Here is a 4,563-nt window from a genome sequence, read left to right on the forward strand (position 1 = left end):
CTCATATCTCTCTCTCTCTCTAACTCATAATCTATCTCTAACTCCATATATCTCTCTCTCTAACTCATATATCTCTCTGTCTCTAACTCATATCTCTCTCTCTAACTCATATCTCTCTCTGTCTCTAACTCATATCTCTCTCTGTCTCATATATCGCTCTCTCTAATTCATATCTCTCTCTGTCTCTAACTCATATATCTCTCTCTCTAACTCATATCTCTCTCTGTCTCTAACTCATATATCTCAATTCAATTCAATTCAATTCAATTCAAATAGGCTTTATTGGCATGAAATATTAACATACTTATTGCCAAAGCAAGTTCAACATACAAACAATAACATATTATTAAGCAATAAAATATCATAATATTAGTAATAACAGTAAGGACAATCAACAAGAAAACATATTAATTTACAAAAAAGTCACTCAATCCGGGTAGTCATTTTTCAAGTGTGGCCACTCAGATACATTTACAGGGCCTTGTTTTTCTTATTGTGTGACAACCCGTCTACATATTTTGCAGCTAATGCTGTACACTGACTCTTTTTCTTCCCCACACATGTATAGCAGCTTTTGGTGATCAGGGAGATGGATAAACTGTGCATCAATTTTATTTATTTGATCAAATAAGACTTCTCTTAGGATCCTTGTATTTCTCACAGTATAGCAGGAAGTGAGGTTTCTGTCTCAAACGTCCCCCCTGATGGCAAAGTGAACCACAGCCTGGCCTCTCTGGGCAGCCAGTTCTGCCCTGTGACGGCCTGTTTCAATGGCTAGACTATGGTCCACTCAGTCTGTACCGTGTCAATGTTTTTCTTAATTTTATCTCATTCACAGTGGTCAGGTATTCTGCCACCGTGTACTCTCAGTTTAGGGTCAAATAGAATTCTAATTTACTTTGAGATTTGGTTGATTTGTTCCAATATTCTATATAATTTTCTTTTTGTTTTGAGATTATTTGGTTGGGCCAGATTTCTTGGTGTCTGTCCTGAAGCGTTTGTGGGCAGAGATTTCTGACTAGCTGGCAGAGGGGACTCTTATCTGGGTTCAAACTCTTGGCTCTGAAGGGCTTTGTAGTGGTAGGAGTGGGGGTCACTTGATTGGAGGTGTGTGTAAAATTTGATGGCTCGCTTTTGAATTTGAATGATTAGGGGGTATTGGCCAAGTTCTGCCCTGCATGCATTATTGGCAGTGTGTCTGTGGACCCTAAGTAGGTTTTTTGCACAATTCTGCATTCAGTACTTCTAATGGGTGTTTTTCCCATTTTGGGAAGTCTTGGTTAGTTAATGGACCCCACAACTTCACTGCCATATATATTGGTCATATCTGAGTCCTGGTTGAAGAAATCTGATTCTGACTCCACAATAGATCTACATGATTTTAATGTGTTTAGAATTGATTAGGGTAGGTAGGGGTGGTGGGGTAGTTATTTATGTTAAATCTTGTTTTTTCGGCGTCTGTTGTTTTATGCTGTCACTATCCCAATGTGTTTTGAAGTACTTGTTTTAAAGGTCGAGTTGGGATCAACAATTTTATATATGTAATTGGTGTCTACAGACCCCCTTCTGCTGATGCTAGCTCTTTAGATAAATTAGCTGAGCTCCTTTCACAATATATTGATTCTGAGATGATTGTCATGGGTGATTTTAATATTGACTGGTTGAGTGGTGCTGCAAAGCACCTTAAAGAAATCAGTGGTAACCTCAGTCTTTCCCCAGTTAATTACTGAGCCCACCAGACCAAAACCTTAAAAATGACTAGGTCTACCCTTATTGATTTGATTTTTGTGAATAAATATGACAGGATCTCAGCTTGTGGGGTTTTTGACTTAGGCATAAGTGACCATTGCCCCACAGGTCTGTGTAAGAAGCACGAGGACTGCCAAAAACAAGATCTCACACAGTTTTAAGGAGGAATTTTAAATCTTTTAATAAGGAATCATTTTTAGATGATCTTGTTCTTTCTGATACTCATTGTAACACTGAAATTGACTGTTCAGTTAGCCCTGGACTCCTTTGTACAATAACATTTAATTTATTAGTTGACAAACATGCTCCTTTTAAAAAAAGTCCCGTATTAAAGATAGAGTATTACCCTGGTTTTCTCAGGAATTGTCAACCCTAATTAAAGACAGAAATGCTGCATGGTCTCGGGCAAGGCGTTCTGGAGACCCTCAACATTGGCTTTCTTTTAGGCAAATTAGGAACAAATGTACTGCAGTAGTAAGAAAATCTAAAACTGATTACTATCTGGAGTTGGTTACCAAACTCATACTCTAATCCGGCAAAATTTTGGAGTGCAGTGAAGGTGAACCAAAATAAAATCATCTAATTCTTTACCCTCTCATATTAAAGTTGAAAACTGTGTGATCTCTGAGCAGAGTGAAATTTGTGTTGCCTTCAATAGGCATTTTGCGGAGAGGCTGGTAATTTATTTAATAGGAAACTATAATGGACCTTGTCCTGTTGATTCTGATTGTTTTGTACCCTGTGGGCGTCACTTCCCATTTCTCCTTTCAACCTTTTACACAGTCAGCTGTATTTGATGCTTTGCAATCAATTGATGCAAAGTGTTCTACAGGTGAGGATAACTTAGAGTCTTTTTTTTATTAAGTTTGGCTGCACCAGTTATCGCTGAACAGATTACTTATATTTTGAATCTCTCTATCTCATCAGGTAGATTTCCTCTAGTTTGGAAATCTGCACGGGTGATTCCTTTACATAAGGGAGGTGATAGGGATAACTTAGATAATTATCGTCCTATCTCCAGGCTACCTTGCTTAGCTAAAGTCCTGGAAACACTAGTAAGTAAACAACTCAAATATTACCTTTCAACTAACTCCATACTTAGCTCTCAACAATCTGGTTTTAGAGCCAAACATAGTACAACATCAGCCATCACTTTGGTTACAAATGACATTATTTCAGCATTAGATAAGAAGAAACATTGTGCTGCCCTCTTTGTTGACTTATCAAAAGCATTTGACACAGTTGATCACTACTTACTTCTAAAGAAACTATCTAACATTGGGTTGGATGATAATGCCTGTGTCTGGTTTCAGGATTATCTATCTTCTAGGCGGCAGTGTGTGAAGTTAGTCAAGCACAATCAGAATTCTTGGCCATGACTAAAGGTGTGCCACAAGGTTCAGTTTTGGGTCCTGTCCTTTTTACAATTTATATTAATGATATTGTTTCTTCTTTGTATGGATGTCATGCCCATCTGTATGCTGATGACACAATTGTGTACTGTATTGCAGACTCTGTACAGCTGGCCTTTGAGAAATTGCAACTTTCCTTTTATGCTCTACAGGATGCCTTACTAGTCTTAAATTGGTTCTTAATGCTAGTAAGACAAAGTTTATGTTATTTTCAAGAGCAAGGAATATTAACCTTGATGATGTGAGGATATCTACTGTCAGTGGCTCTTGTATAGAGAGAGTCACTGAGTATAAATATCTTGGCCTGTGGCTTGACGAGAAATTAACATTTAAGTTCCATGTGGAAAATATTGCCACTAAACTGCGACAGAAAATTGGTTTCCTGTACAGAAACAGATCCATTTTTCCTCTATTTAGTAGAAAAAGAATTGTGGAATCAGTCTTCTTATCAGTTTTGGGACTATGGTGATGTAATTTATAGGCATGCTGCGGCATCAACTCTTAAACCTCTGGATTCTGCATATCACTCAGCTCTCAGATTTATAACTGGTGACAGATATGATACTCACCATTGTGTCCTGTATGATAGGTGGGTTGGCCTTCTCTTGCAGAAAGGCGCAACAAACACTGGTATTTATTTATTTTTAAAGCCCCTTATTGGTAAACAACCTGTTTATATCTCCTCACTGTTAAATTGGAATATTGGAACCTATTCAACTCGATCGAATGACTGGATGGTTCTTAGGGTTCCTCAGATTTGTTCTGAGCTAGGGAAGTCAGCCTTTTCCTTGATGCCTCTAACTCATGGAATGTCCTTCAACTCACGCTAAAATTGGAGGTTCTCCCTTCCCTTGGAATAAATGTATGATTTCAGACCATTGTGTGACTACCTGTAACTGTTTTAGTTGATATTTTAAAATTATTTTTAAACGTTTTTAATTTGTTTTAATCTGGTGTTTTAAATTTCTGTGAATATTGTTTTTATTATGTACTGTACAATCGTCGTTTCTGTAAATGAGGGAAACCTCAGATGCTTACGATTTTAAATAAAGTTGAAATGAAAATGAAATATAATATTATTGGATTTATTACAGAATTTTAGAATTTTGAGCCAGGTCCTAATTGGGATGTCAATTGGAATTTTCCTTTTGATGGCATAAAAAGCCCTTCTTCCCTTCTCCTTCAGTTCATTCACAGCCATATTGAAGTTACCATTATGATTTATTTTCAATCCCAAATATGGGTAGCTTTTTGTGTTTTCTAATATGTGTGTGCCTAATTTAAATGTATTATGTGAACTCTGAGACTCGTGTCTCCTTTGAAAGATCATGACTTTAGTCTTCTTCATGTTTACGTTCAGAGGACCCATGTCTGGCAGAACTGGTGGAGGATGTCTAGGTTC

The sequence above is a fragment of the Notolepis coatsorum genome (genome assembly GCF_963971535.1).
Source record: "Notolepis coatsorum genome assembly, chromosome: 1".
Taxonomy (NCBI): domain Eukaryota; kingdom Metazoa; phylum Chordata; class Actinopteri; order Aulopiformes; family Paralepididae; genus Notolepis; species Notolepis coatsorum.